The sequence below is a fragment of the Ornithodoros turicata genome, chromosome 3, assembly GCF_037126465.1.
Source record: "Ornithodoros turicata isolate Travis chromosome 3, ASM3712646v1, whole genome shotgun sequence".
Lineage (NCBI taxonomy): Eukaryota > Metazoa > Arthropoda > Arachnida > Ixodida > Argasidae > Ornithodoros > Ornithodoros turicata.
This window is the reverse complement of record NC_088203.1, coordinates 45,558,839-45,572,802: the sequence shown is the minus strand read 5'-3', so window position 1 is coordinate 45,572,802 and position 13,964 is coordinate 45,558,839. Positions and strand designations below refer to the sequence as shown.

At 46.4% G+C, this 13,964-nt stretch overlaps 1 protein-coding gene across 1 annotated transcript in view; it reads right to left on the bottom strand.

Moving 5' to 3' along the window:
- The window catches only part of LOC135386986 (endoplasmic reticulum aminopeptidase 1-like), a 142,173-nt gene that overhangs the window by 26,494 nt on the left and 101,715 nt on the right, over positions 1 to 13,964 (bottom strand). The gene's annotated exons all lie outside the window — the stretch shown is intronic.

The following is a 13,964-nucleotide window of genomic DNA, read 5'->3' as shown; positions in this document are numbered from 1 at the left end:
GTCGCTGTACTTTTGATGCTATAACATATCTAGCGTACATAACGACACGTAGTATGGCATACTCAACACCACAATGTCGACAATTGTTGCGGCCTTTTCTTCAACCATGTCTTTTCTTTGTCATACCATGTCTTTGTTTATATATCAATTTACGAAGTATATTATTCTAGTATAATTGTCTGATTTTTAACTATAGTCACAATTTTACCATGGTTTTGTAGCCTCAGTTGCTTATGCGCCATTAAAATTGAATCATCATCACCATCATCTTCAACTGCCATTATTCAACTGGAGTGCCAGGTTTCAGTTGGATGCAATGACATGGTCAGGTATATTTCCTACTTTAGTTCTGGAGTTGCTCATTTCAGAAGAATAGTCACTGTGAAGTTTGTTTTCGTTTCCGGAAACATTAAAGGTGTTGTGACAGTTGGTTTCCAGCTTTCCCAGATAAATACGAAAAACTATTCTATCACCCGACATCATCCCATATTCAAGTTTTCAGGTCCATGACGTGAGCAGGTACGGAGAAAAACGGCCCCGAAGAAGCGACATTGGTGACGTCGCACAGGAGCAGCGAGGGAAGACGTGCGTCTCTCAAGCCAAATGAGGCAGAGGGGTCCGTCAGGTCACACCGCAGGTCGTCGTTTTGTGGCTGCGCCTATTTGCCGAACCAATCTAGCGAGAGAAAAATTTTTTTCCACGGTGTTCTCATAATGAGTACGATGCATATACGTATATTATGCTTCAGCACATCAGAGAAAGTGTTGCAACACCTTTAAGGGGACTAAAACCAAATACTTTTCTTTCAGAGCATCCCTTATGCACCTCGCCTGCATTTCAATTAATATATGTGTTACAAGAATGACAAACCAGTCAGCGGCGATGAACATTTGAAGGTGGAAGTGCTGGAACGAAGATGCGTTAATCTGTGTGAAAGGTGCTTTGTTATGTGTCTGAGTCGAGGACATAGGTCTCAAGCTAATTCCTGTCTTCAGAATAGGTGACAACTATACTCCTACAATCTATTAACCAGCTCCACTTTTCAGGGTTCCCTGTAAAACAACGGAGCACCTCGTATACCAGCACGTTATTAACCATGTTGGGTCTATCAATTTCATTTTTTTTAATAGTTCCAATATGGCTTTACAAAAGAGTATTCAGGCAAAACAAACATAGTTTAAAATGCTGTGAACTAATTCCGCTATCTTGATATCTGGGTCCACGTAGATGCCGTTTTTCTTTCTTTCTTTTTTTTTTAAAGGGCCTTTGACACTAATTTATGCTCGCGTGTTGGCCAAACTAGCCTCATTAAAGTTTCATCCTGCTATACCATTAACTGGATATGCAGCTTCTTAACTAACCGCAACCGTGGCAACAATTCGTGAAGAGAGATAAATAAATATATTACCAGGTAAATTGTTTAAAAGGCTCATTACCCCATTTCACCACATTACCCCAATCAATTGTTAGTGTAGTGACCCAAGGTATGAAGCTCCCCACTAATGATCATTCAAGCAAAGTTTTTACTGTAAAATTCTTTACTGAAAACACCGGCTTAACATAACGATTAAGAACAAAGATAGTAAACGTTTCGTCGCCTATACGGATGGCATGATCGCTACAACCGAGAACAGTCAAAAACAACATCGAAAGAGTCAAATCAGTGGTGTGCATTCCTTTTATGCAATGTGTTTCATACGCCGTTTAGCGGGCACTGTGTTAATCAGGCATTAAGACTGTGCATATAAGGTTGAGTGCATAGACTGTGATGCAACCTACATTGGCGAGATAGACAAAAGACATGGGACAAGACTAAAAGAGCATACAAGGGACCTTGCCAGGGCTACTAATGCTACGCGAACCAGGAACCAGTTAGTCTACCATTGTTGGCCTAAAGGGCATTCATTTAATTTTGATGGCGCGGTAACCTTCGCACATGACTAGCGATGTGGCCCTAGAAATATCAGAGTCCTGGTTTATGAGACGTGATGCATCAGCCTGTAATACAAACCGTGACCCCCTATCGGTTGTGCGTGACGCCCTCTCAGATAAGTAGGCTGATGTGCTCGTCTTTGGCCTCTGTTGTACTGATGATGCCACCCGGATAGGCGGCAAAACGTTTACGCTGTGTTTTTAATCGTTGTGTTAAGCGGTGTTTGCAGTAAAGGATGTTACATTATGAGGTTGTTACCTGGCATTTTGAATATAGTTTCAAATAAAGTTGTTTCACAAAGCTCATTACATTGTAGAAATCGTTCTTATTGCTCATTGCAGTCAAATGAAGCAGTGGAGGGTCAATTTCAAATGTAAAGACAATCTCATTTATTTTCCTGCCGACATGGCACAGCGTATGCACGAGGTAGCTCCATTTCAGAAGTCTGAGAGCACTCAAAGCAAATAATGTGCTAGCATTAGATATTGAGCATTACATATTTGCTCTTGCTAGGGCAACTAAGAAGGGTGGATAGAAAGGCATTTACAACCTGTTTCCACAAAAGACACTCAGATTCATTAGCAATTTCCTGCAAGATAGCTAAGGCACTTCCAGATTACTATAACCTGGGTAACTGTGTGAGCGACAGTTATCGAATGCGGAATACCAGCGCACTCATGTTCAAGAGGCTCGACATTCTCGATGTAGAAAGTGGTCACAAATGCCCACTGCCATTTTCGTTTTCCCCGGATTAGCGAACGGAATGGCGCGTATTACATGCGTCCTCGACAGATGGCGCGGGGTCATGCAATTGTTGACAGACTGCTCGGTTTCCTACTAGGTCCCTTACATTCGAATACAGAAAAACTACATCAATTTCAGCGAAGTTCTTTGACATTTGAACTTTTGAAGGTTCAAGCTTTTCGCTGCACATAAGTTTCGATAGGTTTATATTCACTTTTCAGTCCCTTTAAAGCAATATGAAATGCTGTGCCTTCACAGGTTATGGTGATATCCTTCTTAAGACCATTAGAGAGATGTTCCTTGCTCCCTCTATTCCAAACCACACTATCAGACGTAAGCCCACTTGCTACCAAAACGATGAGTATTGCTTCAGAGAGCAATCAAGGGAATCAATCACTGAGGCTCAGAAAAGCTGTTTTCTATAAGGGTCTGATCCAGGACTGATCCATGATTAGCGGAAACGGTTCTGCGCCGAGTACCAGCAAATTGATTTGAATATCTCAACTCCCGAACCACGGTTTGCAAAGTTTCTCGTGGTCCACTCTAATGACGACACAAGACCACTGTCAAAGATATCTCCTTTCGTAATAGCGAAAGCACTCGAACTGCTCGTCGGTAAAGAATACAATGCAAAGAAACTGGGCTCTGGAGATATCCACGTCCACCCAAGTCCACGTTGAAAAGCGAGAACAAAGCATTGCAACTCTTTTCACTGACAAGCATCAATGGGATTTCCGTCACTGTAAGTTCACACCGTAGTTTGAACATTGTTAACGGAGTAATTTCTGAGAGCGACCTTCTTGACTGTTCAGAATCGGAACTCCAAGAAGGCATACAACAGCATGGCGTAGTAGCTGCAAAACGAATCGTCATGCATAGGGATGGGAAAGAAATCCCAACAAAGCATGTCATTCTTTCTTTCAAGCTCCACAAGCTGCCAGAAACAATCAAAGCTGGTTACCTCAGTTGCAATGTGAGGGCTTATATCCCAAATCCGAGGCGCTGTTACAAGTGCCAGCGGTTTGGCCACGGTTCTCAGGTGTGCCGTGGGCAGCCCGTCTGTGCTAAGTGCGCCGGCAAAGACCATTCATCAGAGTCGTGCAACAATGACTTTCAGTGTGCCAATTGCAACGGTAACCACCGTGTTTACTCCAGATCATGTCCTTGTTGGAAGCAGGAGAAACAGATCCTCAAACTGAAAACGGAGCAAAATATCACGTACAACGCAGCAAAGGCACAATTGGCGTTCCAGAAGAAAGGAACCTTCTCTCATGTGGTGCGCAGGGGAGTGGCGCCACTCAGAGTATCGGTGGAGACCCAGACCTCTGGGGCTCCCCTCCACACTCCCCAACACGAAGAGAGGGACACTGAGGGTTCTCCCCCAGTGGCCTCTCAGACGAACAGCCAGGGAGATGCAATGTTAACCTCAGAGGAGGCTGTTGCATCCCCCTCCGTTTGGGACGGGATTGCCATGGGCCTGTCTTAAAACACGAGTCAGAGCATGGATCTCGATGACGACGACGGCTGCTCTCAGAAGTCGTCTTCGAGTCTACCAAGTCTTTCCATGGGCAAGGAACAAAGAGGGAAAAAAGCTGGCCAAGGACGAGGAGGAAAAGCCAAGGAACAACAACAAAGGGTTCCTCCACCGAGAATACAAGCTCCTTAATCCCTCCGCATTCATGGACAGTTGTTCCACAAGGTCTTTACGCCTTGTCCGCCTAGTCGTTCAGTCCATATTCCTTTTCCTTTTCTGTACATTTCTTATGAGTTCCCAGAGCATTATTCAGTGGAACTGCCGGGGTTTGCTGAAAAATCTTGATGACGCCCATGATTTGGCAGACAAACATCATGCTGTGTGTTTCTGTCTCCAAGAAACAAATTTGATTCCAGACACCCCTTTCCACCTCCGACTGTAGAACGTTTATCGTAACGGCCGAACGGACACGGCACGTGCTTCCGGAGGTGTGGTTCTCACGGCCAGAACACTTCTTACGAGAGACGTTCCACTTTCCACAAATCTTGAGGCCATTGCTGTACAGATCTGCACTGACCGTGTAGTGACGGTATGCTCTTTATACCTACCGCCATCAGTCAGGGTCGAACAGAGACAGCTTGAGGATCTTATTAATCAGCTCCCATCGCCTTTTCTAGTACTGGGAGATTTCAATGCGCATCATTTGCTCTGGGGTTGTTCCAAAGTTGACACCCGAAGTAAAATGTTTGAGAAATTATTAGCCTCCATGCCAATCTGCCTGCTCAATGCAGGAAACGCTACTCATGTTAATGCTGCTTCGCAGTCCTTGTCAGCCATTGATATTTCGCTGTGCAGTCCATCTGTATTTCAGGACATTTCATGGACAGTGGACGAAAACCCCTATGGTAGCGATCACTTCCCTGTCGTTTTAGAGATCAATCGACCATCAGGTGCTATTAGAACCCGCCCACCTCGTTGGAAGATACAGTTAGCAGACTGGAACCTCTTTAAACAAGAAGCCACACTTTCTATAGAGTCCCTCCTCTGGCTGAACATTAATGACGCAAATAACTATGTAACAGACATTCTTGTAAAAGCAGCAACCAAGACCATTCCACAGTCATAAGGTCAACTGCCCAGGCGTTGCAAGCCTTGGTGGTCGGAGGACTGTGGATTTTTTTTAAAATTCCGTGTTAGCGCCGCGAAGCGGCTGTGGTTATGAGCGGCGTACAGACGTGGACAGATGGAGAAAGGACAGCAGGAAGGAGTGGGGGACAGGGGGTTAGTATGCGTCCTGGGCCGACTTCAGGGGGAACTGTGCCGACATTCGTTTGGAAAGTCTTCGGAAAACCCAGGGAAAACCTCAGACAGCACAGCCGGTGACAGGATTCGAACCCGTGTCACATCCCAGCCTCGGTGTGGAAAGCGATCATCCTAGCCACTATGCCACGGGAGCTGGTGATTGTGGAAATACACGAAAAGAGCAGAACCGTGCTTGGGGCACGTTCCGGCGGTATCCAACCCCAGCAAATCTACTGGCGTTTAAGAGAGCTCGAGCAAAAGCTAGGTGGACACGCCGACAAGCAAAGAGTGAATCGTGGAAGGGTTTTGTCTCCTCCTTGAATAGCAATACCCCAACTAAGGTTGTGTAGGATCGACTTAAAATAAATAAAGGGCAATTACACAAGCTTCTCTATTCCCCTCTTGGAGAGGAATGGTACGGTGTGCCAAACTTTAGAAGAACAGGCAGATGTGTTGGGAGAACACTTCCAGAGTGTTTCTTCCTCCTCTCACTACACCAGGGATTTCTGAAAAGTCAAAGATGCTGAGAAATTCAAAATTACACATGGCACCAATGACAGCCATGCTTCTAATAAACCATTTTGTATGATGGAGCTGCTGCGTGCTCTGTCGTCTCCAAAACAAACCGCACCTGGGACAGATCGAATCACGTACAGCATGTTGCAGCACTTATCAAAAATATCACTAGAAGGTCTTCTGCACATTTTCAATTCAGTTTGGAATCAGGGTGAACTCCCATCTCGTTGGAAAGTGGCGACAGTCGTCCCAGCTTTGAAGCCAGGGAAAGATCCTTCCAATGCATGTAGCTACAGGCCTATAGCCCTTACAAGTTGTTTAGGCAAAACCTTCGAGCGCATGGTTAACTACCGCCTGATGTACTTCCTCGAAGAAAATGGATGTCTCGATAGGTATCAGTGCGGATTTAGAGCCGCCCACTCAACCACCGATCATCTGCTGCGGCTGGAAACTGTCATCAGGGAGGCGTTTGTCAGAAAACAGCATTGTATTTCCATATTTTTCGATCTCCAAAAAGCGTACGATACAGCATGGCGATATGGTATCGTTCGCGACTTGTACAATTTCGGTGTACGCGGTCGTATGCTCCGCTGCATCGCAAATTTTCTACAGGACAGAACCTTTAAAGTCCAGTTGGGCACATCACTCTCACGTTCTTTTATTCAGGAGAACGGTGTCCCACAGGGCTCCGTTCTGAGTGTCAGACTCTTCATAGTCAAAATGAACTCTATTGTCCACGCTGTTCCGCCATCCGTCATGTACTCACTATACGTTGACGATGTTCAGATATCTTGTTCTTCTACTAGCATTTCAAGATGTGAGAGACAACTCCAGCTCTGTGTGAACAAATTAGGAAAATGGTCATCTGAGAATGGGTTTAACTTCTCACCTGAGAAAACGGTTTGCGTACCCTTCTCAAGAGTAAGGGGTATGTTTCCTGAGCCAGAACTTAAAATGAATGGCCAAGATATTACGGTCAAATCTGAGCATAAATTCCTGGGTATACTTTTTGACCGCAAGCTCACTTTCAACCCTCACATAAGGAACCTAAAAAGTAAATGTGGGAAATCGCTGAACATTCTCAAAATCTTGTCACATAGATCCTGGGGTGCAGACCGTGAGGTTCTGCGTCGCATCTACACATCTTGCATCCGTTACAAGCTTGACTATGGATCTGTCGTGTACGGCTCTGCACGAAAGTCTGTCTTGAAAGCTCTAGACCCTGTCCACCACCAGGGACTGCGATTGGTCTTGGGAGCGTTTCGCACATCGCCGGTCGAGAGTCTCTATGTGGAGTGCAACGAGTGGTCATTAGAAAGGCGGAGATTTTACCTTGCCTCCACATATGCACTAAAAGTACGAAGTTATCCACAGCACCCAGCTTTCTCTTGTGTTACTCAGACACGCTGCAAACAGTTATTTCTTAACAAACCGTCATGTACACCTCCTTTCAATTTGCGAATCCTGCAGGAAATTGAAACACACAGTTTTTCAGAGTACGATTCTACGCCTGTAGGAACTAGTGGGAGGATTGCTCCGTGGCAACCACAGCCCGAACACAATACATCTTTATTGCAGTACAAGAAACACGAAACCCCCACAGCCGTACTCCTGCAAGAGTTTGTCTATAAAAGAAGGTTTTGGGGACCACGTCGCATTTTACACATATGGTTCCAAAACGGACACCGGTGTCTCATGTGCAATGGTTACAGACATATCTTGTAGATCGGATCGATTGCCAAACACAGCTTCATTTTCACCGCAGAAGTCTATGGCATAATCTTGGCACTTAATCATATACTACGACTTTCCATCAGGTCATCAGTTGTGTACACTGATTGACTTAGTTGCCTGCAGGCTATATGTAGCCTGCAGCCACCAAAAAACCTGCTCGTTCTGCGAGCAAAACACCTGTCTAGCCGCATAATAAACAGAGGTCTTTTCTTGACACTTTGCTGGGTGCCACGTCGGGATACCCGGTAACGAGCTCGCGGACACAGCGGCTACCAACGCACTCTCAGGTGACATAACCCCCTTTGACGTACCAGCACAGTATCTGAGGTCTGCCTTGCGTAGAGCAATTAACTTAAAATGGCAACATGACTGGGACACACAGACAAATAATAAATTACACTTGATCAAGTGTAATGTAGGCAAGCCTGCAGGACTTTTCAAAGAGAGGCTTTATGAAGTAGTCATGTCTCGTTTGCGTATCGGCCACACATTTCTCACACATGGATTTTTAATTCTCCTGAAGGACCCACCTCAGTGTGTGCACTGTGCTGAGCAGAGTCTATTCTTCACATTCTCATCGGCTGCCCTCTCCAGGAACATCATCGCCAAACTCATTTTTCTGAGTTCTACCGGTATAGAATTCCTCTTCACCCAGCCCTTTTACTGGGCGATGAGCCACTTGTCAGTTTTAGCAGAGTTTACAAGGTTTTTTAGGGACACTGGATACCTAAGAGATATCTGAATTCACGTACATTTTTTATGTTTATATCAGCTTTTAACTGGTAAAGAGATCATATCTCACAGTATTGGCGCATTATAGCCTTAGTTGCACATGCGCCATAAAAACCCGAATCATCATCATCATATATCATCCTAAATATAGATGCTGAATTACTTTAAATGCGATAGACGAGCTGTGCGAAGAGATACCTCCAGTGAGGATGTTGGATACTTGAAGCCTGTGGCAGTTTTTGTGGGGAAGGCTTGCCAGATCCTGTTCACTGCACAGGCTCGGATGACCGCTCTTGTTTTCCCCAAGCTTGTGCCAAACTCACCTTGCAAACTGGCGATACGCAGTGTATTTGTATCGTCTACACAGATGTACATAAAATATAGTTTAGGCAAATAGGTAACCGGTGTGTGCAGTGGCATTTCTACATGTACGTGAGAGCCACTGCAGTTTATCTGCACACACGCTGTATATTACTACACATGCTGTATTCTTTTAGAAACCAACTTTCTTTTTTCACTGAATCGAGTTCAAAATATGCCACATTCAGGACACTCGTATTGAGGCATAGAAGTTGGGAATCTGCGTGGGTTGTAATGCACGCACTCATACTGCAGTCATTCGGCAGTGCTTTCGAGCTCCTTGCAGCACAAGCATTCGGTCTCCTTCCGCATTATAACACACCAGCCTCGCCGGCACCTTAAACAGCAAGTGCGCATTAAATATGAGGACACACAATTTCATAGAACGTTTACATGTTCGATCACAGTGTGCCTTAAAAAGCTGATCGCTACCCGTCTGTCGAAGACAAGCGACTGATGCTGTTCGTTTCATCTGTGACCGATGTTCGTAGAGCTTTGACTTCGGTTCGCATTCGCGACATCGGCGAAGTTTCGAAAGCGAGGCTCCCGAACTATTCAGCACACAGAATTTCCTTCTCGATCACAGAAAGGTCAGCAAAAAGTTCCAGGCTTGCATGAAGTCTCCGCATTTGTTGCTTTAACGTCCATATTGAAGATCGCTTTCCGGATGCCGCAATTTTCACAAACTCACTAACAACAGAATTTCCAGTCCGGGCGCCCAATGAAACATAAGCATCATGCACGCGTCTAGGAGACGGAAATTTGCGGATATCCACTACAAACAGGCTGGATTTGGGCGCCGATTGCGCGAGTTGAGGAGGAAAAGCCAAGCCGGTTTTCAGCTTCAAGTTTGGCAAACTTTGCCGCCGCGCACAGCCAAAAAATTTCGGGCATATTATACCTTGGTAATAGATGCAAATGAAACGTTTGTCGAACTTCTGGTCAGAGTCCCTGTAAGCCACCCAGGATGGGCCCGGCCTACTCCGTGGATGCCGGTTCCAGCCGGCACTGCCGACAGGTTGCCGCCTGTTTGAGCGCTCGCACATAAATTTGAAAACGGACAATCATCGATCAGAACAGAAATAATTCGTCCTCGTGGGGACCATGCAGTAAGGTTCTACCTCATTATTACTTCCTACGACGCAAAATGCATTCAGCGTCTCACTTTATCCAGCAAAGGAGTACGTACCGCGAGTTTCGTGCTCGTGACAATGGCAGCACATCTAAGAACTCCATTACTTGTCCCATTGTCCCGCAGCACACCGCCTGCGCTATAACTCAGCGACGTGTACGTTGCCAGACGACGCGAACAGCTTCATTTCGGACGCGCTGTGCAGACGCTGAGCGACCAGCAGCATGGCCGAGTGGGGAAAAGTGTCCGCTCGTTCGTGGTAGCAAAGGAGGCGCGGAAAATCCGGAGGAGTCCCAATTGTCGTTGCGCTGTCTAGGACGAAACAGCTGTCCTCGACTGAGAGTGCACAATCAACTCATCATGTCTTAATAAAACGAAACGTCATTCATGTTACTTCTCCTTAGCATTCATAGAAGATCATCAATTTCTGTAACTAAATAAAGAAAATCTACAGCGGAATGACCGGAGGGCAGGGTAATGGGACGCTGTCGGGAAAGAGTCGGGAGCAGATACCGGGAAACTTGATAGGGCCTTTATCTTCCCAGTGTCGCAAAACGTGCGCATAGGACCGCTACTGGGAGGCGGTACGCGCGCGGTTTCTCATGATCTTCGCCAACCATCAGTACGCGCGGCTGCCAACGGGCTGTCCTGCCTGGGAGAGTGTCCAATGTGACGCCACGTCAAGATGTGGATTCGGTCCCTCGATTATGCCCTGATGCACGGAGGTGGTCAATGCGGCATTGCGGGATCATGTCCCGAATCACCCCGAAGGAAAGATAAGATGCATGCCAGCTGGACATATATTATGATATGGACCCCCGAGACATAGCAAAGGACGTACGAAGACACCAGCAATGTAAGTCTCTTCCTTGCTTCGGAGTTCCCTCCCAGTGATTAGGGAGCTTTAGAGCACCAGACAATTCGTGTTCCCACACACGAAAACCATACGATAAGGTAACGGGAAGGAATGTGGGAAATAAAATAACGAGCCCCGTCACAATAGCGATGGAAGTCCGATGGTGTCCAGAAATGTCAGAAGAGCTCTGAGCGCAGAGCGTTGCTGGGCTGGATTAGGCCAGGGACCAAGCAATTTCGACAGGGAGAAGGAGGCGAGAGTCCAGCTGACGAAGAGACTCGGAGAGAGTGGTTCGGGAAGGTTGGTAGTGGGAGCAATGAAGAAGAATATGCTCCAGATGCTCAAGCACACCACAGTGGCAGCAGGTGGGAGTGTCAACTTGTCTCAAGCGGTAACGCCACTGAGCTGTAAAGGCCACATCGAGGCGCATTCGGTGGATTAATGCAGCACCTTGACGAGAGGTGTTTCGTGGCATGCGGAAAGCGAACGTTGGATCAACTCTGCTGAACATAGAGGGTGGAAGAATGATAAAGTAAGCTGTCAAATCAAAGGTCAGAAATATTATGTCAATGAATTGAAAGAAGTAGCGCGATTTGCTTATTGTGCTTTCTGAACTGTTATCTTGTGAACTGTTAACTTGCGTTTGCAACTGCCTTGTGCATACTGCTGTACTCTAACTTCTTATTAACAAAAAATATCACTGTACTCTTCGGTGCTCTGCCAAATGCGTTCGAAATGCAATAGCGTTGCAGCAGACCGAGGGCTGTCTTTGGGCTGTGGCCGTGCAGGATTTCTGTGCGGTGCGACCGCAATTCCGCCGGTAGGTCGGCATGGGCTGCATCCGGCAGAGCCGTTTATAGGGAGAGTTTGGCCATTCTTTGATCTTATGCCGCCTCGTGGGTGGAGCCTATTTTGACGTCAGAGTCGTCGTTGCGCCGCCCAAAAAGCATGAATCCAAGTAGAATCCGCTTATCAGCCATCTGGTGCACGCCATATTGATGCTGTCCGTCAGCTTTGTTGTCGCAATGAATGCAATCTACAGGAATAACAGGCTTATGACCCACTGCCGCCTGTGATAAAGGGGGCTTTGTTGCCAAACTGAAAGAGTTCAAGGACGAAGGGCTTTCGAAGGACAATGTACGCACGTGTCTTTCCGCCTTCCATCGTAAACAACGATCAGCATCAATATGGCGTCAGCGACCGGCTGGCAACGGGACAACAATAGAGCACGGCGAGGGAGGTGGCTTAGCCGTGACGTCGCATGACGCGCTTTAAGTCAGGCTCCTCCTAATGGCCAAACTCTCTCTATAAACGGCTCTGGCATCCGGACGACGCCGGCGACACCACGTGGGGCGCGCTGTGCAGCTACACCGAGAGGTCAGTGGCCTCTACCGAATGAGCAAAAGCGTCCGCACGTCGACGTAGCCAGAGTAGTGCGGAACATTCGGTTTGAACCCGCCTCTCTGTGTGTCTAAGGTTTTCTCAGTGCTTTGTGACAGACCTCCAGAAAATCACACACACACCGCACAGAACCCCTCAAGTCAGCCCAGGACGCACAACAATACTCCTCAGTTGTCTCGCGACGTAAACACCCAATTATTAATTAATTACAACAATACTCATGTCCCAACTGCTTCTCGCTGTCCTCTCTCCATATGTCCACGTCTGTACGGTTGCGTCGAGGCACAGATACGAAATTAAAAGAAATCACACATTAAGGAGTTTTATCACATCGAATGCGTTCCAGAGAAACAAAACGGACCCAATGTCAACGTCAGCGAAAGTGGCTAACAGCAGCCGCAACCGCCTTCCACCTTCTCACATTTCTTCCTTTTCTTTTTCCAGCATGGCATGACTGCAGCCGATGTAGTTCATTAGTTAGCATATCCTGTTCTTCACCAAACTGTCTGCAGCATTCGTACACTCTTCTCCATGACATATTTTGTTCCCATGTACTGTGCCTGTAATCTTTGCAAGATATCAGCTGGGCTGCTCGCCACCGTGATAGCTGCCACCGCGTAAAGTGCACGTGCCTGTGACCCGAGAAGGAATGGACTTCGTCCTGCTTGAGTGTTAATTCAATTACATTTACTCACTGAGTGTTCTGAAGAATCGCATGTTCTTTTTAGATGTCACGGTCGACCATTAATGACCCTTGTATTTGGAATAAACATCAAGTAGTTCTCGAGCGCAGTGGGAGAGACAGACGTCCTCGTCGGAGGGTCACGTGTTTTGTAGCGATAGACCCGATCGGAAAGGCGCGACTGATTTCATGTCATTCCTGTGCTTGAGAAGTGTGTATGTCTGGTATCGGCTCATTTGCGTATCTAAAATGGGCGAGTTACATCTCAAAGTTCGTTTGTTTCATTTTCCAAAAAAGGACTTAGAAAAATAGGGTGAATCTACATAATAATCAAATTAAAAACTTCATTTGTTTTATGTAATAGCTTGTCCAGTAGTTCCGCGCACTTTCTCACAACATGTCGGCCTGGTCGCGTAACCGGCCTGCAAAAATGGCGCTTCAGCACTTTTTAGGGTAAACCTTGTATATGGAACATTGATGCACTAACCAAGTTATCTGGTATAAGAGGACGGTAGCATTTCGTTCAGCCTGAACGAAACCACGCGGGGCGTGACGCGATTAGATCGAATATAACATAATTATGACGATGTCAAAACTAACAAAGGTGGAGACCGTGTTCTTCTGAATTCAACATGGTAAAAGAATGCACAGGGACACGCGGACAACGAGCAACAGAAGAAGTGAAAAGTCGCGGGCAACAAATGGCCAACCTCTTCCTATTTCTAGTTCGCCTTTGTTAAGTGTGACTTTATAATTGTTTGCACTGCAGTCGTGAGAGACGCTCGAGTGGATGCCCGCATTAGTGTTCTTCAATGTGCGCCGAAATCTCGGCATTTAACATTTAACGGCCGTATTCAACATTCCTCGCGGACAAAAAGCAAATTGCATCCTGGCACAAAATTCCAGGCATCCTTCTTCGGGGTCCAAAAGACAAACTCTGGAACAGAATGCTAACCCGCTAGCAACTGTCGCAACAAGTGCGGTTTGCAGACTTACTGCTGAACTGCACTGAATAAACCTCAGTTGCAAGTTGAACTCTAGTTGTGTGACCAACTGCATAAGCGTAATCCTCGAAAAATGTCATTCCTGGGTAAGGAA